The sequence below is a fragment of the Oncorhynchus nerka genome, linkage group LG18 (genome assembly GCF_034236695.1).
Source record: "Oncorhynchus nerka isolate Pitt River linkage group LG18, Oner_Uvic_2.0, whole genome shotgun sequence".
Lineage (NCBI taxonomy): Eukaryota > Metazoa > Chordata > Actinopteri > Salmoniformes > Salmonidae > Oncorhynchus > Oncorhynchus nerka.
The window spans coordinates 4705630-4715133 of NC_088413.1; the positions used below are offsets into that span (position 1 = coordinate 4705630).

Consider the following 9504-nt stretch of genomic DNA (forward strand, 5'->3'; position numbering starts at 1 on the left):
AGACCAGGCCATGCTCTACTACAGTGTTGTAATGGAGACCAGGCCATGTCTGACTGATGCTCTACTACAGTGTTGTAATGGAGACCAGGCCATGCTCTACTACAGTGTTGTAATGGAGACCAGGCCATGCTCTACTACAGTGTTGTAATGGAGACCAGGTCATGTCTGACTGATGCTCTACTACAGTGTTGTAATGGAGACCAGGCCATGCTCTACTACAGTGTTGTAATGGAGACCAGGCCATGTCTGACTGATGCTCTACTATAGTGTTGTAATGGAGAAAAGGAGAAGGCCGATGGAACAGCGGTTAGAACGGCTGACTGAGCCCCCCTCATATACACACACACCAACTAAAGCAGAGCCCTGTTTTCAGCCAATGCCTGCCTCTCTCTGCCTGCCTCTCTCTGCCTGCCTCTCTCTGCCTGCCTCTCTCTGCCTGCCTCTCTCGGCCAAGGAGCCTTAGTTAAAACTGGGACACAGCGAGACACACACAGCCATCCCCCCCCACACACACACAGTAGCGTGTATATTCCCTCAGTAATGCAACCATGTCGTCTCTCTCTCTCTCTGCCTGCCTCTCTGCCTGCCTCTCTCCAGCCAACCCCCCCACACACCCCCCTCTCTCTCTCTGCTCAATGTCGTAAAACGGTGTGTGTCTCCTGACAAAGCAGGAAGGGTTAGGAACACTGTTAACTGGTAACACAGGAAGGGTTAGGAACACTGTTAACTGGTAACACAGGAAGGGTTAGGAACACTGTTAACTGGTAACACAGGAAGGGTTAGGGTTAGGAACACTGTTAACTGGTAACACAGGAAGGGTTAGGGTTAGGAACACTGTTAACTGGTAACACAGGAAGGGTTAGGGTTAGGAACACTGTTAACTGGTAACACAGGAAGGGTTAGGGTTAGGAACACTGTTAACTGGTAACACAGGAAGGGTTAGGAACACTGTTAACTGGTAACACAGGAAGGGTTAGGGTTAGGAACACTGTTAACTGGTAACACAGGAAGGGTTAGGGTTAGGAACACTGTTAACTGGTAACACAGGAAGGGTTAGGAACACTGTTAACTGGTAACACAGGAAGGGTTAGGGTTAGGAACACTGTTAACTGGTAACACAGGAAGGGTTAGGAACACTGTTAACTGGTAACACAGGAAGGGTTAGGGTTAGGAACACTGTTAACTGGTAACACAGGAAGGGTTAGGGTTAGGAACACTGTTAACTGGTAACACAGGAAGGGTTAGGGTTAGGAACACTGTTAACTGGTAACACAGGAAGGGTTAGGGTTAGGAACACTGTTAACTGGTAACACAGGAAGGGTTAGGGTTAGGAACACTGTTAACTGGTAACACAGGAAGGGTTAGGGGAACACTGTTAACTGGTAACACAGGAAGGGTTAGGGTTAGGAACACTGTTAACTGGTAACACAGGAAGGGTTAGGGTTAGGAACACTGTTAACTGGTAACACAGGAAGGGTTAGGGTTAGGAACACAGGAAGGGTTGTTAACTGGTAACACAGGAAGGGTTAGGAACACTGTTAACTGGTAACACAGGAAAGGGTTAGGAACACTGTTAACTGGTAACACAGGAAGGGTTAGGAACACTGTTAACTGGTAACACAGGAAGGGTTAGGGGAACACTGTTAACTGGTAACACAGGAAGGGTTAGGAACACTGTTAACTGGTAACACAGGAAGGGTTAGGGTTAGGAACACTGTTAACTGGTAACACAGGAAGGGTTAGGGTTAGGAACACTGTTAACTGGTAACACAGGAAGGGTTAGGAACACTGTTAACTGGTAACACAGGAAGGGTTAGGGTTAGGAACACTGTTAACTGGTAACACAGGAAGGGTTAGAACACTGGTAACACAGGAAGGGAAGGTTAGGAACACTGTTAACTGGTAACACAGGAAGGGTTAGGAACACTGTTAACTGGTAACACAGGAAGGGTTAGGGTTAGGAACACTGTTAACTGGTAACACAGGAAGGGTTAGGAACACTGTTAACTGGTAACACAGGAAGGGTTAGGAACACTGTTAACTGGTAACACAGGAAGGGTTAGGGTTAGGAACACTGTTAACTGGTAACACAGGAAGGGTTAGGGTTAGGAACACTGTTAACTGGTAACACAGGAAGGGTTAGGGTTAGGAACACTGTTAACTGGTAACACAGGAAGGGTTAGGGTTAGGAACACTGTTAACTGGTAACACAGGAAGGGTTAGGGTTAGGAACACTGTTAACTGGTAACACAGGAAGGGTTAGGGTTAGGAACACTGTTAACTGGTAACACAGGAAGGGTTAGGAACACTGTTAACTGGTAACACAGGAAGGGTTAGGAACACTGTTAACTGGTAACACAGGAAGGGTTAGGAACACTGTTAACTGGTAACACAGGAAGGGTTAGGAACACTGTTAACTGGTAACACAGGAAGGGTTAGGAACACTGTTAACTGGTAACACAGGAAGGGTTAGGAACACTGTTAACTGGTAACACAGAAAGGGTTAGGGTTAGGAACACTGTTAACTGGTAACACAGGAAGGGTTAGGGTTAGGAACACTGTTAACTGGTAACACAGGAAGGGTTAGGGTTAGGAACACTGTTAACTGGTAACACAGGAAGGGTTAGGGTTAGGAACACTGTTAACTGGTAACACAGGAAGGGTTAGGGTTAGGAACACTGTTAACTGGTAACACAGGAAGGGTTAGGGTTAGGAACACTGTTAACTGGTAACACAGGAAGGGTTAGGGTTAGGAACACTGTTAACTGGTAACACAGGAAGGGTTAGGGTTAGGAACACTGTTAACTGGTAACACAGGAAGGGTTAGGGTTAGGAACACTGTTAACTGGTAACACAGGAAGGGTTAGGGTTAGGAACACTGTTAACTGGTAACACAGGAAAGGGTTAGGAACACTGTTAACTGGTAACACAGGAAGGGGGTTAGGAACACTGTTAACTGGTAACACAGGAAGGGTTAGGAACACTGTTAACTGGTAACACAGGAAGGGTTAGGAACACTGTTAACTGGTAACACAGGAAGGGTTACACAGGGTTAGGAACACTGTTAACTGGTAACACAGGAAAGGGTTAGGAACACTGTTAACTGGTAACACAGGAAGGGTTAGGGGTTAGGAACACTGTTAACTGGTAACACAGGAAGGGTTAGGGTTAGGAACACTGTTAACTGGTAACACAGGAAGGGTTAGGGTTAGGAACACTGTTAACTGGTAACACAGGAAGGGTTAGGGTTAGGAACACTGTTAACTGGTAACACAGGAAGGGTTAGGGTTAGGAACACTGTTAACTGGTAACACAGGAAGGGTTAGGGTTAGGAACACTGTTAACTGGTAACACAGGAAGGGTTAGGGTTAACTGGAACACAGGAAGGGTTAACTGGTAACTGGTAACACAGGAAGGGTTAGGGTTAGGAACACTGTTAACTGGTAACACAGGAAGGGTTAGGAACACTGTTAACTGGTAACACAGGAAGGGTTAGGAACACTGTTAACTGGTAACAGGAAGGAAGGGTTAGGAACACTGTTAACTGGTAACACAGGAAGGGTTAGGGTTAGGAACACTGTTAACTGGTAACACAGGAAGGGTTAGGGTTAGGAACACTGTTAACTGGTAACACAGGAAGGGTTAGGGTTAGGAACACTGTTAACTGGTAACACAGGAAGGGTTAGGGTTAGGAACACTGTTAACTGGTAACACAGGAAGGGTTAGGGTTAACTGGTAACACAGGAAGGGTTAGGGGAACACTGTTAACTTAACTGGTTAGAACACTGTTAACAGGAAGGGTTAGGAACACTGTTAACTGGTAACACAGGAAGGGTTAGGGTTAACACTGTTAACTGGTAACACAGGAAGTTAGGGTTAGGGTTAACTGGTAACACAGGAAGGGTTAGGAACACTGTTAACTGGTAACACAGGAAGGGTTAGGGTTAGGAACACTGTTAACTGGTAACACAGGAAGGGTTAGGGTTAGGAACACTGTTAACTGGTAACACAGGAAGGGTTAGGGTTAGGAACACTGTTAACTGGTAACACAGGAAGGGTTAGGGTTAGGAACACTGTTAACTGGTAACACAGGAAGGGTTAGGGAAGGGGAACACTGTTAACTGGTAACACAGGAAGGGTTAGGGTTAGGAACACTGTTAACTGGTAACACAGGAAGGGTTAGGGTTAGGAACACTGTTAACTGGTAACACAGGAAGGGTTAGTTAGGAACACTGTTAACTGGTAACACAGGAAGGGTTGTTAACTGGTAACACAGGAAGGGTTAGGGTTAGGAACACTGTTAACTGGTAACACAGGAAGGGTTAGGGTTAGGAACACTGTTAACTGGTAACACAGGAAGGGTTAGGGTTAGGAACACTGTTAACTGGTAACACAGGAAGGGTTAGGGTTAGGAACTGGTAACTGTTAACTGTTAAACACAGGAAGGGTTAGGAACACTGTTAACTGGTAACACAGGAAGGGTTAGGGTTAGGAACACTGTTAACTGGTAACACAGGAAGGGTTAGGGTTAGGAACACTGTTAACTGGTAACACAGGAAGGGTTAGGGTTAGGAACACTGTTAACTGGTTAACACTGTTAAGGGAAGGGTTAGGAACACTGTTAACTGGTAACACAGGAAGGGTTAGGGTTAGGAACACTGTTAACTGGTAACACAGGAAGGGTTAGGAACACTGGGTAACACAGGAAGGGTTTAGGAACACTGTTAACTGGTAACACAGGAAGGGTTAGGGTTAGGAACACTGTTAACTGGTAACACAGGAAGGGTTAGGGTTAGGAACACTGTTAACTGGTAACACAGGAAGGGTTAGGGTTAACACTGTTAACTGGTAACACAGGAAGGGTTAGGGTTAGGAACACTGTTAACTGGTAACACAGGAAGGGTTAGGGTTAGGAACACTGTTAACTGTTAGGAAACTGGTAACACAGGAAGGGTTAGGGTTAGGAACACTGTTAACTGGTAACACAGGAAGGGTTAGGGTTAGGAACACTGTTAACTGGTAACACAGGAAGGAAGGAACACTGTTAACTTAACACAGGGTTAGGAACACTGTTAACTGGTAACACAGGAAGGGTTAACTTAACACAGGAAGGGTTAGGAACACTGTTAACTGGTAACACAGGAAGGGTTAGGGTTAGGAACACTGTTAACTGGTAACACAGGAAGGGTTAACACAGGAAGGGTTAGGAACACTGTTAACTGGTAACACAGGAAGGGTTAGGGTTAGGAACACTGTTAACTGGTAACACAGGAAGGGTTAGGAACACTGTTAACTGGTAACACAGGAAGGGTTAGGGTTAGGAACACTGTTAACTGGTAACACAGGAAGGGTTTAGGAACACTGGGTAACACAGGAAGGGGAACACTGTTAACTGGTAACACAGGAAGGGTTAGGGTTAGGAACACTGTTAACTGGTAACACAGGAAGGGTTAGGGTTAGGAACACTGTTAACTGGTAACACAGGAAGGGTTAGGGTTAGGAACACTGTTAACTGGTAACACAGGAAGGGTTAGGGTTAGGAACACTGTTAACTGGTAACACAGGAAGGGTTAGGTTAGGAACACTGTTAACTGGTAACACAGGAAGGGTTAGGGTTAGGAACACTGTTAACTGGTAACACAGGAAGGGTTAGGAACACTGTTAACACAGGAAGTTAGGAACACTGTTAACTGGTAACACAGGAAGGGTTAGGAACACTGTTAACTGGTAACACAGGAAGGGTTAGGGTTAGGAACACTGTTAACTGGTAACACAGGAAGGGTTAGGGTTAGGAACACTGTTAACTGGTAACACAGGAAGGGGGTTAGGAACACTGTTAACTGGTAACACAGGAAGGGTTAGGAACACTGTTAACTGGTAACACAGGAAGAAGGGTTAGGGTTAGGAACACTGTTAACTGGTAACACAGGAAGGGTTAGGGTTAGGAACACTGTTAACTGGTAACACAGGAAGGGTTAGGAACACTGTTAACTGGTAACACAGGAAGGAGGGGTTAGAACACTGTTAACTGGTAACACAGGAAGGGTTAGGAACACTGTTAACTGGTAACACAGGAAGGGTTAGGAACACTGTTAACTGGTAACACTGTTAACTGGTAACACAGGAAGGGTTAGGGTTAGGAACACTGTTAACTGGTAACACAGGAAAGGAACACTGTTAACTTAACACAGGAAGGGTTAGGAACACTGTTAACTGGTAACACAGGAAGGGTTAGGGTTAGGAACACTGTTAACTGGTAACACAGGAAGGGTTAGGGTTAGGAACACTGTTAACTGGTAACACAGGAAGGGTTAGGGTTAGGAACACTGTTAACTGGTAACACAGGAAGGGTTAGGGTTAGGAACACTGTTAACTGGTAACACAGGAAGGGTTAGGGTTAGGAACACTGTTAACTGGTAACACAGGAAGGGTTAGGGTTAGGAACACAGGAAGGGTTAGGTTAACTGGTAACACAGGAAGGGTTAGGGTTAGGAACACTGTTAACTGGTAACACAGGAAGGGTTAGGGTTAGGAACACTGTTAACTGGTAACACAGGAAGGGTTAGGGTTAGGAACACTGTTAACTGGTAACACAGGAAGGGTTAGGGTTAGGAACACTGTTAACTGGTAACACAGGAAGGGTTAGGGTTAGGAACACTGTTAACTGGTAACACAGGAAGGGTTAGGGGGAACACTGTTAACTGGTAACACAGGAAGGGTTAGGGTTAGAACACTGTTAACTGGTAACACAGGAAGGGTTAACTGGTTAGGAAGGGGAACACTGTTAACTGGTAACACAGGAAGGGTTAGGGGAACACTGTTAACTGGTAAACACTGTTAACTGGTAACACAGGAAGGGTTAGGGTTAGGAACACTGTTAACTGGTAACACAGGAAGGGTTAGGGTTAGGAACACTGTTAACTGGTAACACAGGAAGGGTTAGGAACACTGTTAACTGGTAACACAGGAAGGGTTAGGAACACTGTTAACTGGTAACACAGGAAGGGTTAGGGTTAGGAACACTGTTAACTGGTAACACAGGAAGGGTTAGGAACACTGTTAACTGGTAACACAGGAAGGGTTAGGGTTAGGAACACTGTTAACTGGTAACACAGGAAGGGTTAGGGTTAGGAACACTGTTAACTGGTAACACAGGAAGGGTTAGGAACACTGTTAACTGGTAACACAGGAAGGGTTAGGGTTAGGAACACTGTTAACTGGTAACACAGGAAGGGTTAACACAGGAAGGGTTAGGAACACTGTTAACTGGTAACACAGGAAGGGTTAGGGTTAGGAACACTGTTAACTGGTAACACAGGAAGGGGTTAGGAACACTGTTAACTGGTAACACAGGAAGGGTTAGGTTAGGAACACTGTTAACTGGTAACACAGGAAGGGTTACTGGTTAGGAACACTGTTAACTGGTAACACAGGAAGGGGTTAGGGTTAGGAACACTGTTAACTGGTAACACAGGAAGGGTTAGGGTTAGGAACACTGTTAACTGGTAACACAGGAAGGGTTAGGAACACTGTTAACTGGTAACACAGGAAGGGTTAGGGTTAGGAACACTGTTAACTGGTAACACAGGAAGGGTTAGGGTTAGGAACACTGTTAACTGGTAACACAGGAAGGGTTAGGGTTAGGAACACTGTTAACTGGTAACACAGGAAGGGTTAGGGTTAGGAACACTGTTAACTGGTAACACAGGAAGGGTTAGGGTTAGGAACACTGTTAACTGGTAACACAGGAAGGGTTAGGGTTAGGAACACTGTTAACTGGTAACACAGGAAGGGTTAGGGTTAGGAACACTGTTAACTGGTAACACAGGAAGGGTTAGGGTTAGGAACACTGTTAACTGGTAACACAGGAAGGGTTAGGAACACTGTTAACTGGTAACACAGGAAGGGTTAGGGTTAGGAACACTGTTAACTGGTAACACAGGAAGGGTTAGGGGGAACACTGTTAACTGGTAACACAGGAAGGGTTAGGGTTAGGAACACTGTTAACTGGTAACACAGGAAGGGTTAGTTAGGAACACTGTTAACTGGTAACACAGGAAGGGTTAGGGTTAGGAACACTGTTAACTGGTAACACAGGAAGGGGGTTAGGAACACTGTTAACTGGTAACACAGGAAGGGTTAGGAACACTGTTAACTGGTAACACAGGAAGGGTTAGGGAACACTGTTAACTGGTAACACAGGAAGGGTTAGGGTTAGGAACACTGTTAACTGGTAACACAGGAAGGGTTAGGAACACTGTTAACTGGTAACACAGGAAGGGTTAGGAACACTGTTAACTTACAGGAAGGGGAACACTGTTAACTGGTAACACAGGAAGGGTTAGGGTTAGGAACACTGTTAGGAACACTGTTAACTGGTAACACAGGAAGGGTTAGGGTTAGGAACACTGTTAACTGGTAACACAGGAAGGGTTAGGAACACTGTTAACTGGTAACACAGGAAGGGTTAGGAACACTGTTAACTGGTAACACAGGAAGGGTTAGGGTTAGGAACACTGTTAACTGGTAACACAGGAAGGGTTAGGGTTAGGGTTAGGAACACTGTTAACTGGTAACACAGGAAGGGTTAACTTAACACAGGAAGGGTTAGGAACACTGTTAACTGGTAACACAGGAAGGGTTAGGGTTAGGAACACTGTTAACTGGTAACACAGGAAGGGTTAGGGTTAGGAACACTGTTAACTGGTAACACAGGAAGGGTTAGGGTTAGGAACACTGTTAACTGGTAACACAGGAAGGGTTAGGGTTAGGAACACTGTTAACTGGTAACACAGGAAGGGTTAGGGTTAGGAACACTGTTAACTGGTAACACAGGAAGGGTTAGGGTTAGGAACACTGTTAACTGGTAACACAGGAAGGGTTAGGGTTAGGAACACTGTTAACTGGTAACACAGGAAGGGTTAGGGTTAGGAACACTGTTAACTGGTAACACAGGAAGGGTTAGGGTTAGGAACACTGTTAACTGGTAACACAGGAAGGGTTAGGGTTAGGAACACTGTTAACTGGTAACACAGGAAGGGTTAGGGTTAGGAACACTGTTAACTGGTAACACAGGAAGGGTTAGGGTTAGGAACACTGTTAACTGGTAACACAGGAAGGGTTAGGGTTAGGAACACTGTTAACTGGTAACACAGGAAGGGTTAGGGTTAGGAACACTGTTAACTGGTAACACAGGAAGGGTTAGGGTTAGGAAACACTGTTAACTGGTAAACACAGGAAGGGTTAGGGTTAGGAACACTGTTAACTGGTAACACAGGAAGGGTTAGGGTTAGGAACACTGTTAACTGGTAACACAGGAAGGGTTAGGAACACTGTTAACTGGTAACACAGGAAGGGTTAGGGTTAGGAACACTGTTAACTGGTAACACAGGAAGGGTTAGGGTTAGGAACACTGTTAACTGGTAACACAGGAAGGGTTAGGGTTAGGAACACTGTTAACTGGTGACACAGGAAGGGTTAGGAACACTGTTAACTGGTAACACA

The 9504-nt window shown here is 45.3% G+C and overlaps 1 protein-coding gene across 1 annotated transcript in view; it reads left to right on the forward strand.

The window, feature by feature from the left end:
* The window catches only part of LOC135561721 (glutamate receptor 2-like), a 103931-nt gene that overhangs the window by 18110 nt on the left and 76317 nt on the right, over window positions 1-9504 (forward strand). The window lies entirely within an intron of this gene.